Source organism: Carassius auratus, chromosome 18, assembly GCF_003368295.1.
Source record: "Carassius auratus strain Wakin chromosome 18, ASM336829v1, whole genome shotgun sequence".
Classification (NCBI taxonomy): domain Eukaryota; kingdom Metazoa; phylum Chordata; class Actinopteri; order Cypriniformes; family Cyprinidae; genus Carassius; species Carassius auratus.
In genome coordinates this window covers 14,329,504-14,344,339 of record NC_039260.1, presented here as the reverse complement: position 1 = coordinate 14,344,339, position 14,836 = coordinate 14,329,504, and positions in this window count along the sequence as shown.

The following is a 14,836-nucleotide window of genomic DNA, read 5'->3' as shown; positions in this document are numbered from 1 at the left end:
TGACCAATGATTTCTGAAGCATTTGGCTGAATATGAGCAGATAATATTGCCCGAAACACTTCAGAATTCATCCTAATGCTTTTGTCAGCAGCCACATCATCAATAAATACAAGATAACCAGTTCCGTTGGCAGCCATACATGCCCACGCCATAACACTACCACCACCATGCTTCACTGATAAGTGGTATGATTTGGATCATGAGCAGTTCCTTTCCTTCTCCATGCTCTTCTCTTTCCATCACTCTGGTACAAGTTGATCTTTGTCTCATCTGTCCATAGGATGTTGTTCCAGAACTGTGAAGGCTTATTTAGATGTTGTTTGGCAAACTCTAATCTGGCCTTCCTGTTTTAGAGACTCACCAATGGTTTACATCTTGTGGTGAACCCTCTGTATTCACATGGTGAAGTCTTCTCTTGATTGTTGACTTTGACACACACATACACCTACCTCTTGGAGAGTGTTCTTGATCTGGCCAACTGTTGTGAAGGGGGTTTTCTTCACCAGGGAAAGAATTCTTTGATAATCCACCACAGTTGTTTTCCATGGTCTTCCGGGTAGTTTGGTGTTTGGAAAGCAACCAAAGAGATTTTTAGGGACATCTAGGGACAAAAGAAAGGATGTGATGTTCAGAACATGGTAACTACAGTAATTATCAAAGAGGGGAAGAGATGCACCCCGTTTGGCCAGGGGTGTTTTTACACCACAGACAAGATTTGAGAAGGAAAAAATCATTATGAAAATATAATTATATTTTCCTTAAAATGTTCTTCTTAACTTCAGGCCTTATTATCATGTCATATATAACTGTGATGTTCTGTAAAACAACAGACTTTAAAATACTTTGTTCTTACTGGTGAAAATCAGATGGTCATCTCTGTTTTCTCTCAGGTACATTACAGTGTAAACTTCACAGTGAATATCACTCTCGTCAACATAGTCCATATCAACAACAAAAATATATCTTGACTCCATATAGTGGTTATTTTGGAAAAAATCCCAGGGACCGTATTCATAAAGAATCTTAATGCAAAAAGTAGCTCCTAGTGACAAAATTCCAAGAAAATTCTTAGAAATGTGGGCGTTTACTCTTAAAATTAAAGAAAAAATCCTAGTAAAGAAAAAAGTAATTCAGAAAGCATCTTAACCCTTAAAACAGGTCTTAAGGTCAAACTTGTTAGGAGCACAGATGAGGACTTTTAAGAGGCTTAAGAGTTTCTTTAGCAGAGGAGAAAATGGCAGAAAGACGAAGAGGCAGAAGAAATGTGTTGCAGACAATGGATGACAGTTAGTTAATAAGACGCGATAGATTATATAATAATTTTTTTATATAATTAAAATTTAATATATAAATTAAAGTAATCACTACATTACAATATTTGGCAACTGGGAAAATGCAACAATGCAATAGTGATGATTTGTGTCTGTCACAACCTTCTGTAAGCAGAGTGATCACACAAACAATTACAGCACTTTCAGAACATAGCAGGCTTATAGGTGCGCACAAGCAGGGAGAATGAACCGTTAATAGTTTGTGCTATACGCTCCCATGTCTGCTTCTTGTCTCTTGCTGTGACACCCGGCCTGAATTTTCCTTTAAGAATGGCCTTGTATTCATCCACTAACTGGGCTAACAGTAAACTCTGTTCCTCTGTCCAGTTTGGCTTTCTCGCACTTCTTGGTTTTGATTCCATGTTTGATACATTTGAACCAACATTCAAACCGCCACTTAAATAGGACAACACTCACTGTAATTGAAAAGAGTGGAACAATTTTTATCATTCTAAGGCAATCAAATACCTTATAGGAAATTACAAGCATGGTTAATAAAAAAAGGATTTATATACACACATATAATGTGTGTGTGTGTGTGTGTGTGAGAGAGAGAACGGTCAAATAGGAAAAATTAGGCATGTAAATTCAAAGTGAGAATTAGAATAGACCCTATACTTAAAATCACTCTTTTTTTCCTTCTTGTACAACCAACCAATCACAGTCTTCAAAAGATTGTGTCATACATAGCAACAGGGTCAACCCGCCTCCTCACTGAGATGAAAGTTTTTGTCTTTTCCTTACTCAGAGTTGCTCTCAGATCGGTCCCGAATCGCTCTTAAGCTAAGACTCCTACGTAAAAGTTTTTAAGCTAAATTAAGAGGTTTCTGAGAGGATTCTTAGAATCTTTATGAATGCGGGCCCAGGTATTTTGAGCAGTAGCATTATTTAAAAAAAATATGTGCTAGTATAAAATTAAATTAAGTACCCTATATAAAATTTCAAACATCTATCTTTCAGTACTTTTTAACTAAGTACATAAAAAATTTAGTAGTTTTGTACTTTACTTGAGTAAAATTGAAAAAGGAGTACTTTTACTTTTACTGGAGTAATATTTTACTATACGTATCTGTACTTTTACTCAAGTACTTGATTTGTGTACTTCGTCCACCACTGCGTATCAGTTACAAATTATCATTACTTACCTATAAGGCCCTAAATGGTTTAGCTCATGCGTACCTAACTAGCTTTCTACCACGCTACAACCCATCACGCACCCTAAGGTCACAAAACGCTGGACTTTTGGTATTTCCTAGGATAGCAAAGTCCACTAAAGGAGGTAAAAGCTTTTTCACATTTGGCTCCCAAACTCTGGAATAGCCTTCCTGATAATGTTCAGGGTTCAGACACACTCTCTCTGTTTAAATCTAGATTAAAAACGCATCTCTTTCGCCAAGCATTCAAATAATGTATCTCTTAAATTGTGAGTGTAGTTGCATCTGATCTAATGTGCATTTTTATTCATTAGTATGGGTTAAACTAATTTTAATTTGTTGGGCTATGCTAATGATGTCTCTATTTTGTTTCTATGTTTTGCCACGGGATTTACATCCCTAGGCAACTAGGGTAACTAGGATTTACACAAGCTCCAGTCTGGATCCAGAACACCTGAGAAGAGATGATGCTGACCCTCAGAGGACCTCAGATGATGCTAACCCTGACCTCAGATGATGCTAACCTCAACAAACAGAACTAACAAATATTGCTACAAGTGTGACTGCATCATATAACAGTTATTCATTAATAATATTAATAATGTTCATCGTCTAGCTGACTACGTCTTGTATTAATTTTTTCTAAAAATCCTGTCAAACGTGCACAAACTTACAGTCACCACCATAAGCTACTACTAAATATTGTAGAAACATTATTTTCAGTAAAGTTGCTTTGTAACGATTCGTATTGTAAAAAGCGCTATACAAATAAACTTGAATTGAAAATTGAATTGAATTGAACATCAAAATAAAAGTAATCACTGGTAATCTAAAATAGTTTTAAGATGTAACTGTAATCTGATTACCCCTTATTTAAAATGTAATTATAACGAAATACAGTTACTCATATTTTGTATTTTATGTATATACATATATGTATTTTGTTACTCCCCAGCCCTGATTATTTATGATTGTGTAGCATACAGTAAATGTAAGTAGTTCACATGCCCTCAAATCATAGGTGTAGGTGTGGTCTCAGCTTTGGTGAATAATTTTGTTGTAAGATACCAGTGATTTAATGGTGATTTAATATAACTGTATAATTTCAAAAATGCACTCTCAAAAAATAAAAATCTGAGACTGTGTAATGCTGAACAACCAAATGTTTTATTAAGATAAATTATTATGTACATTTGTATTTACATTACCACAAGGAAACAAATCTAAATAAATAAATATAATAATCTTTTTCTATTATAAACACTATTTACCCTCCAGTAAACTCACGTTTATGTTGACTGCAAGATTCTAAGTTAAGGTAACTTACAGGCTTGACATTCAGTTACTTGCTAATGTAGCATTCTATCATCCTGGGTAATACTATCACCAGTTAATACTATTTTCCACAGAATATGCATTTGAAAGCCTGGTCAGTCACTACTGCTAGCTTATTTTTGTGGCTAGCTAGTTATTTTGCCTACTTACACTCTGACTCTGCTTTATGAAAAAGCTTCTTATGTCCCCTTTCTTCTTCTTGGGTGGCATCTACAAAGTACAAAAAGCTAATGTAGCAATACATTGCATGCCTTAATGAGAGGCTTAAATGTTATCATATATGTACATTTTTTAATATGTACAAAAAACTTTTTCATGTATGCTTTTCTGGTAACAGGGCTGACACAATGAGCATGTCCCTGTCTTTCAGACATTACATAAACTCAAAGAAAATTCATTAAAAAGAAGAGAATACTTACTGTCTTCTACCATCAACTTCATGAAAGTCAGATGATGCCACTTCCTGGAACTGATGCAACTTTTGGAACAGACCATTATCTTTAAAGAGGTGTTTTCATAAAAAGTAACAGGGTTGACGAGAACCTAGGGACTCGACTAAATTGTGTGTTTTTTTTATTTTATTTGACACATTAAGAATAAAATCCATTTATGACTAATGAACTGACACTTAAGGCTTTATACAAGTATATGTTTTTTTTATGATAGTTTCATTTATTTGGCCTCGATAGCAAGTAGAGGTAGAAAAATCGTAATGAGGGACAGGCCATTTTCAACATTTCTTCAAGATGCTTTGCACAAAAATGTAATTAAAATCCTTTAAAAACAAAAGAAACAGAAAATAATTTATTCTTATATTATGAGACATCATGGAAGCTAAATTATAAAAAACTTTTTATGTTTTATTAAGATTTACAGACCTTCTTTTTCCCTGAAGGACACAAAATGGCACGTTGTATCCTAAAAATTTTTTAGATCTGATATTTAAATATTCAGGCACAAAAAGACCTCTAACACTAGCTTGCTTTATTCTTTTTCTATTATATCTATTATAGGTTGACCCTGTTGCTATGTATGACACAATATTTTGAAGACTGTGATTGGTTGTTTGTCCAAGAAGGAAAAAAAGAGTGATTTTAAAGTATAGGTAGTATTGTAATTCTCACTTTGAATTTACATAATTTATCCAATTTGACCGTTCTCTCACATACACACACACACACACACGCACGCACACACACACACACACACAAACACACACACATTAAATGTGTGTATATAAATCCTTTTTTTATGTACCATGCTTGTAATTTCCTATAAGGTATTTGATTGGCCTAGAATGATAAAAATTGTTCCACTCTTTCTAATTACAGTGATTGCTGTCCTATTTAAGTGCAGTTTGAATGTTGGTTTTAATGTATCAAACATGGAATCAAAACCAAGAAGGGCAAGAAAGCCAAACTGGACAGAGGAACAGTGTTTACTGTTAGCCCAGTTAGTGGATAAACACAAGGCCATTCTTAAAGGAAAATTTTGGCCGGGTGTCACATCAAGGGACAAGAAGCAGACATGAGAGCGTATAGCACAAACTATTAACGGTTCATTCTCCCTCCCTGCCTTAATTTATATATTAAATTATGAATTATTATATAATCTATAGCGTCTTATTAACTCACTGTCATCCATTGTCTGGAACATATTTCTTCTGCCTCTTCGTCTTTCTGCCATTTTCTCCTCTGCTAAAGAAACTCTTAAGCCTCTTAAAAGTCCTCGTCTGTGCTCCTAACAAGTTTGACCTTAAGACCTCTTTTAAGGGTTAAGATGCTTTCTGAATTACTTTTTCTTTACTAGGATTTTTTCTTTAATTTTAAGAGTAAACGCCCACATTTCTAAGAATTTTCTTAGAACTTTGTCACTAGGAGCTACTTTTTGCATTAAGATTCTTTATGAATATGGGCCCTTAGACAGGGTCAATTTTCACAAAATCAGAACCCCGAAGGCATTTTGTGATTATTTTTATTGTACAACATTTCTAGGGGTATTAAGGTGTGCTGAATCCAAATCTGCTGTATATGAAGCTCAAAAGTTTCCCAAAATACCTCAAAATTAAGAAATTCAAAATGGCCGCCTCCGCCAGGCTGAAGTCTATTTTTCTGTGTATCTTTTTGACTAAACAAGGTATAAACATGAAATAAATGTGCTTTTGTAAGTTTTCCTACATGGGCAATTCAATGCCATATTCAGATTTAAGATATCATGTGAAGAAACTGCTTAGATATTGCAAAAATTTTTGTTTTTAACTATGAACTATTATTAACTAATTCATAATTAAGTTATTATTATTAATATTATTATTATTATTATTATTATTATTACTATTATTGTTGATATTACCAGGCTACATTTACTTTGTATTTTGTTTTCAGGTCAAAAGTACAAACAAATAAAGTTACAAAAAGTTACAACCTTTAATTAAATGTTCATAGGTTTTCACACATGGGGAATTTAACATCCTGTCCTGATTAAGATCAAGTATCAATAATCATCTTGAAAATCACACAAGTATAGAGAAAAAGGTGGTCATTAGTGATAAAGAAGTTGTTGACCAAATAAGACAGAAAAGCAGGAAGATCCATGGATCATGGTGATATTTATTGAACTATATGCCAGTAGAAGTTACAGTGACAGCTTATTCGCAGTCCTCTTCAATGTTCTGGCAAGTGTTGTCAAGTTTTCTGCAGTTACATGCATCTATACATTCCAAGCGACTCTTTCTGAATAATAGAAGATTAGAATAGATAGATTACAACCAGTACAAGAACAGGTAAATTGGAATACTCTACCAGTCTATCATATTTGTACATTCTTGTACACAATTATCAACATTAGCCAATTCCCTATACACATACCTGCAGCTGCAGCGTTGGCTGAGGCATCTCTTGGTACACCCACATGAAGTGAACTCCCTGCAGGCTTTAGGCATAGGTGGCAGAGACATTAGCTGTGGCACTAATTGACCTTCCTTGTGCATCCATCCCATTTCATCCACTGGAGGAAGATCAGGATGTGGCAGATGAGCTTGGTTCCAGATTGTCGCTTGATAGTGTGAACGCATGATATGAAACTTTACTGCATCTTAAGTTGGAGGCAGAGTCTCTTGTGGACGACCTTTGCAAAACAACTTCACTCTTGCTTTGTTGCATGTATCAACCTCAGGCACACCATACATCTTACAGATTAATTTCTCTGTTGGATTAAGAATATCTTCTGTGAGAGGGCCCTTCCCAAGGCCAGTAAGATCTGTGTGATGTTGCTCAAACACCTGCCAGGTTGTTTTCTTTCCATGACCGCTGAACTGAGACACACTATCACAGCCAGTGATGGCATGGAAGGCAAGGAGTGTGTCCAATTGATCATCAGAGAGTAACTTGTGAATGTCATGTACTGGAAAATACTTTGGATCCTTTGATGCCCCAGCTTTCATATAGAGATGGGTATATCCGATTCTGTCATGATGTGCTAGAAGTAGGAGAAGCACGTCTGTGTCACGCACTGACTCCACTATTGTGTCCATAGGAGCCTGAATGCAGTGCAAAATCAGTCATGTATCAGCCTCCTCATGGTCAGCACTCAGAGAGGAGATTTCAAGTTCTGGATCTGATGACTTGACAGTGGTCGCTTCAGCAAACCCACCTGATACTACTACCACTGGCTCATATTCTGGACTGTGTTCTATCAGATGGTTTGAGAGTAGTTGAGCGAGATTTGCTTTGTTCTCTTCCAGTGCCATGAAGCTCGACCTGTCTGCTGGAAGTGGAACAGGGTAATTCACGATCTCTCTGCATACTGGCTGGTGGTGCTGTTTACGCTTCTTTCTTGTGCCTGTTTTGATGGATTCGTCATGGTACCTGTCGAAGACTACATCAATCCTATGGTACTTCTCCGCCATCTTCAACACTGTGACAGCAAACCTGTTGGCATAGTGGCCGGATGTTGTGATGTCAGGCGGCTTCCTAAGTCCCATTACAAGTGCTTGGCCATCAATAATAAAGCAGCTGGGTTCCTGAAGGGGCACATCTGCAGGGGTTTGGATATGTTTTGTCAGTATATTTGCTAAAACAGATTTGTTGGTGGAATGTAGACTGCCGTTAGTTGCAGCCAGAGATGGCGGGATGGGCATGAGTTCATGCTGGAGAATATTTTCCAGGTCTACCTTGCGACCTGCTCTGTAAACTGTGATGAGCCTTTGTAGAATCTGCCTGTCCACTTTGATGATGTTTTGATTGTTCTTGGAAAGTTGCACGACTTCATACAAAGAGGCAAACGTTTTGGCTTTGTTCTTTCGAATGGGTGACTTCAGATCCAAGTGCTGGTCACTATCTGGAGGTTCACACAGACGTTTGTCCACAAACATTTTCATTTGTGCCTGTCCAAGGTGTTCTGCACCAAGCAGAGATTGTTGAATCTGGGGTGTGACCACGTCCTTGTCGATTATGTTCTTGAGTGTTTCCCCACCATCTTGAAATACAGTGTGCTCTTTTAATGATTGACATATTCAGCTTTCATCCAAATCATCTCTTTCTATTCTACTCGTTGTGCACTCTGTGTGTGTGTGTACTCATCATCTTCATTATCTGTTATCAGTCTCAGCATCGCTGTTGTCTGAGAAGCTATGACTGTTCTCAGATTATACGACAGTGTCCATCTACTGAGAGATGTTGGTATCCTGGTGATACCTACTAGGCCTCGACTCTTTTTTCCTGTAGCGTTTAGCCACTCTGTACTTTGACCCACTGAAACCTGTTTGAAGCGTAGATCACTGCGTTTTACTACAAAGTTGCCTTTCTTAAACTCAAGGAGGATTTCCTTTGGGAGAGCATACATCTCAGCCAGGTACACAGTACCCCATCTGGCGTAGTTGATATGATTGTACCTGAAGAAGAAAGGCAGCATACGTTTGGAAGCATTCAGGTGGAGATCCCACAATCCATCACGTTGCGCTCTTGTGAAACAGAGTAGAATGCTGACCATAGTCATATAGTCCCACCAGAATGCAGCATTCGGGTCATCTACTGCAAGTGATGCAGAAAACTCTTTCATGGGCTGCTGGAATCGGTCTTTGGTCAGTTTGTTGACCATTTGTGTGATGTGATCAGCATCTATGGACTGGCAGAGATCTGCGAGTTCAACTCTCAGTTTAACATCAACCTCATCCAGATATGTGTAAAGCTGTGGGGGTAGTAGTTGCCAAAGAGCCTGCAGGGTAAGCTTGTGGGTCCTCATAGCACGTGCATACCCCTTTCCTGCCATGACATGCTGAGCAGAATTTGCTCCCAGAAGATCACACTTGACCCATAGCTCTCTCAGGCCAGAATCAACCATGTGTTGTCCTATCACACCAAGGAAGTTCATGGCAATGTGAAGGCCTCCAAGGCAAGGTATAAGCACGTCCTTGTATTCTTCTACTGACCACTTCAGTTCTAGCAACTTCGGATAAAAATCCTCAACCACTGTCAGAATGACATGCTGTTGTTCCATTGATTTGGAGACATGGAGCACTCGCTTGACGACTGTGTTCAATGTATCAAGTTCAGATGCAGGAGCCTACTGTAGTTTTCTCTGGGTTGCCTTTTGATTATACAAGGTCCAGGAAGGCTTTGTTTTTGAGATGTCCTGGACATGAAAAAGGCCATATTTGTAGCTTGCGCTTTCTGTGCTGCGGGACATTATTCAGATGACTGTGTGAAACAGTCTTCTGCTAATACACCACTGATTGGCGGCTCTGTAATTCCTCTCTTTGGTGCAGGTATGATATCAGTCATTGGCTTGGGGATGTTGAGAGTGTCTGAACTGGAAGATCAACTCCTTCAAGGAGATCACCTTCAGGTAGACCACGTTGCCAGGCAGCCACTTGAGTGGCATGGAATGTCCCTTTTCCATCCAGAGTGTATTCGTTGATGTCAACATTGTCCGCTGAAAAATGAACAAAGCGACCCTTTACCAGATTTTGTAGAACAACGGCACCATCATCCCCCATGGTCTCCAAGGTCGTCTTAGCCAGTTCAGTGTCAAGTTTTATTACCTCACGGTAACTCGTAACATGACCTGCCTGGTGAAACATGTTCACCAACTCCTTCGAACGTGTAGTTTGAAGAAGGGTACAGGCAAGTTCAATGTACTTTGGAGTGAGGAACTTGTCTCCACTAGCTGTGTACATAAGATCCTGTGCAATGCTGAGGACTCTAAGCTGTCGTTTGGCTGTGTTCTCATCATAATCTTCAATGTCATCCTCCAGCAGGCACTGACCACCTAGTAACCATTCTAATCACACCGGTGTGATCGTACACTCCAGGGACCAGCCTAGACTGATCACACCGGTGTGATCGTACGTGCGAAAGGGTTAAATTAAGTCTGGAGGATTAAGTCTTTCCTCCAATCAGTTAGTGTAAAAGCAAGTGTGTTAAGTTTACTGACTTTTACCTCAAAACAAAATAAAAACTAAGTAAAAGTAGCCTGATAATATTAATAATAATAAATTAATAGTTCATAGTTAAAACAACAATTTTTGCAATATCTAAGCCGTTTCTTCACATGACATCTCAAATCTGAATATGGCATTAAATTGCCCATGTAGGACACTTACAAAAGCACATTTATTTCATGTTTGTACCTTGTTAAGTCAAAAAGTACAATGAAAAATAAATTTCAGCCTGGTGGTGGCGGCCATTTTGAATTTCTTAATTTTGAGGCATTTTGGGACACTTTTGAGCTTCATATACAGCAGATTTGGATTCAGCACCCCTTAATACCCCTAGAATTGTTGTATAATATAAATAATCACAAAATGCCTCCAGCACTTTAAATAAGCACTTTTTCAGAAATTCTGCCTAGACTACCTGGGATTTTTTCCAAAATAACCACTATATGGAGTCAAGATATATTTTTGTTGTTGATATGGACTACATTGACGAGAGTAATATTCACTGTGAAGCTTACACTGTGATGTACCTGAGAGAAAACAGAGATGACCATCTGATCTTCACCAGTAACAACAAAGTATTTTAAAAGTTTGTTGTTTTACAGAACATCACAGTAACATATGACATGATAATGAGGCCTGAAGTTAGGAAGAACATTTTAAGGAAAATATAATTATATTTTCATAATGATTTTTTCCTTCTCAAACCTTGTCTGTGGTGTAAAAACACCCCTGGCCAAAGTGCATCTCTTCCCCTCTTTGATTATTACTGTAGTTACCATGTTCTGAACATCACATCCTTTCTTTTGTCCCTAGATATATATATATATATATATATATATATATATATATATATATATATATATATATATATATATATATATATATATATATACATATTTATATATAGGTGGTTGAATAAAAATATTTGGACATTATTTATAAAAAAAACTACCTCAAGTTAGCTCTAGCAAGCTTGTTAGGTAGACAGTTAGCATCAGCTAACAATATTTACTTATTTTCAGTACGATTATGAATAAACATTCATGTCTGTCTACTCGTCTGGTTAATCCAAACAATATAACGTTACTGTTGATAAACAATATAAAAACAGACGTCACATAGGACATGGTAGCATTTTAATAAAACTGTTAATATTAAGGCAGCGGGGAATTTGAACATGCACGAGTTATTTTATATAATCTGTGTTAGTTTAAAAAGGTTTTTTTTTTTTTTACCTAAAACACAGAGACGCTGACTGATGTGTCTGCATCGTCTGCACTCGAGCATTTCAGTGGGCTTAAACAGATCCCTCTTTACAGCGGATTTAGTTCCCAAACAACGGACAATTTTGACCTAAATATGATTTTCAGTTACAATAATTAATCCTAAATTTCGACATTAATAACTTACTTTTAGCAACATCAGACGCACGCGCGCTCACAAGATCTCCCGGTTCTTACTGACTCGCACTAAACGGTTCATTTGAATCAGTGAGTGGTCGACTCCAGAACAGCTGCAATCGGATCATTCTAATTCGTAAACGAATCGTTTGGTGTGATTCGCGATCCGATTTAAAAGTATATTTTGAAAAGACTCAGTTCGTTCATGATGAATCAGACACCGCTTCTGCGTGTCGGAGCACGTGATATATTATAGGAAGTAACGATATGTTTTATGAAATGTAGTGAAGTAAAAAGTATGATTTTATGCTTTGGAATGTAGTGAAGTAAAAGTAAAAGTTACTCGAAATAAAACTATTCCAGTGAAGTACAGATACTTGAAAAATGTACTTAAGTACAGTAACGAAGTAAAGCTACTCCGTTACTGTCCACCACTGAAGCTAACTGAGACTTCTTATAGCACTTGTATATCATTGCTCTTTTGTGTTTTTAATTGCTTCCATTGTCTTTGTACGCTGTTTGTGATGGATTGAGAGACAAGAGCTGACATTTGGAGTCACAGACTTTGCGAAAAACACCCCCCCCCCCCCCCAATAAAAAAAAACTCGTCCAAAAGCATTCACTGCGCAATGAAGCCTGTTAGAATTAATAAATACTATTATAATGTCCTTATAATTTAAGCCATGAAAAAAAAGTGTTACGTTTTCATTGCACATTAAGCAATGCTTGAGTATCAGCACATGTGCATGAGCACAAATGTGCTATTAATTATATAGCTACAGTGCATTAACACAGTGTTTTGTTCCTTGAATTAATCAGATTTTCAACGAATCAAGTGAGCCAGTGATTCAACAGTCCAATCAGATGGACTCACTTGTTTCCTTATTAATGGAATCAGCCGTTTTGAACGAAAAGTTTTATTTGAACGATTCAATAAATACTTAAACCATGGATTTACTGTAACCTACTGACAGTTTTATTGTCATCATTATTCATCCATGACAGGCCTAAACCAGACAAAGTGCCAGCACTTGCCTACTACCAGCACAAAAACAAATTTAGTAAATTATTTACCGGAATTCATCAATTCCAAGCCCCAGAAGGAAAAAATCTTATTAATAATAGGTAATTATATATATAACCCTAAAGCAATTTTACAATTTCTAAACCCTAAAGCAATTTTACAATTTGACCACTGTATAAATACATTTGAATATATAATATTAATATACATAAAAATATACAATTTATTAAAGTGAAGATTAATAGCTTAATAATTTATTTTTAAGTAACATTTACTGGTGTCTACAGCTTATAAAAATGTATTACTGGGGTTTTAGCTGTTTGCTGTACACCTTGACCTGACCTGTGACTTTTTATTTTTGTATTGCTTAGCTTAGCTCTCATTTTAATAGTTTATATCTTTTTTAAAAAAAAAAAACATTATATATTTATTAGCCTAGTTTTTTATGAAATTGTACGAAAATACAGATGTTTAGATTGTAATTCGGGTATATTTTTTTATTATTTTTTTACAAAATATAGATTTTAAAATGTCTCAGTACATTTAGCCTAGTGACTGCAGAAAAAAAGTTGACCATGCATTCATAAATTTGCAATAGGAAATTATTAATAATTTTATTGAAAGATTTTAATGAAAGTAAAAAAAATATATATACATTATAGGTACACATTTCTGAATATTAAAATATCATATCTAAATATTCTTTTGGATACAATATAGAAGTAACTTTAATTCTAATATTTGGTCCCTACATGAAGAGAGAGTCGCCAGCTGCGCAAAGTGAGTCTCCAGCTGTGGAAATTGAGTCGCCTGCTGCGTGAGGGGAGTAGTTCGGTGCGAGAGGAAAGTGAATAACTCGTTGAGGAAAGTGAGTCATTCGCTGCGTGAGGAAAGTGAGACGCTCGCTGAGGAAAGTTAGTCGCTCACTGCGTGAGGAAAGTGAGTTGTTCGCTGAGTAAAGTGAGTCGTTCGCTGTGTGAGGTGTGTGTGTACAGTATACTGATGCACCGCCGACCTATCAGTGGTAAACTCAGTGGCTTCTGGCAATTGTATGGTGAATTCCCGCGACAAGTCGATAACCTTATTTTAGGACCGGACCGCACGCCATAGTGGCAGGCTTGGAAGGCCAGGTCAGCACTATGCACATAACTCTTGTTTGCTATTTACAATCACACATCTGGAGAAGAGTTCAAAAAAATAATTCAGCTTCATTGAAGGTTCACAGAAGCATGTAGTCTATGTTACCATTATTGGAAAAAGTTTGAAACAATCAGAACTCTTTGTAGAGCTGGCCTCCTGGCCAAACTAAGCAAATGATGGAAAAGGGCTTTGGTTTGAGTGGTGACCAAGAACCTGATGGTCACTCTAGTTCAGTATTCTTATGCAATGTACTTATTCAATTTATTATTATTTTTATTATTATTATTAATTTACGAATTGTTACAATTCAGTTTTTAATTTGTCAATGTGGTGTATGGAGTGAAGATTGATGTGGGGAAAAAAAGTAATTTAAAACAGGTTAACAAAAGGCAACAACATAACAAAATGTGAAAAATTGAAGGGATATGAATACTTTCACGAGACACTGTATCTATCCCCTCAACAAACTACATCATTGTTAAACGAGAAAACACTTCTGTCTTGGTAGACATTTTTCACTTTCCTTTTAAATAAGAATATATATGCTGCTGAATGTTTGTCTGTCACTGACAGCCCAGTCTGAGGCTCTACACTAGTCTTCTGTTGGTTGCAATGATTTTGAAAGTAAGACATGTTCCTCGATCAACATCTTTTCAAGATACTGGATTAACATTAATGTCCAAAAATGTAGAAATAACCTAAGTCCTACCCCTAAACCTAATCTTATCAATAATTTATTCCTGAAATCAGTGGGAAATAATAGCTGATTAAGCTCCATTAAAGTACAAGACTCAAAAGTGGATTTACATAAACAATATATACATCTTGAAGACTATTACTAAATGTCTATTTAGCATCTGACAGGATAGTCTTTGATAAGTATTGCAGATGAGCACATTTGAGTGATGTCTGTTTGCTATTATGTAGAATTCACTCACTGTTGTCAACACTGCTTTAGATGAGTGTAAGTCATGCAAACAAACAAATCTACATACAGTAACTAAACACAAGTT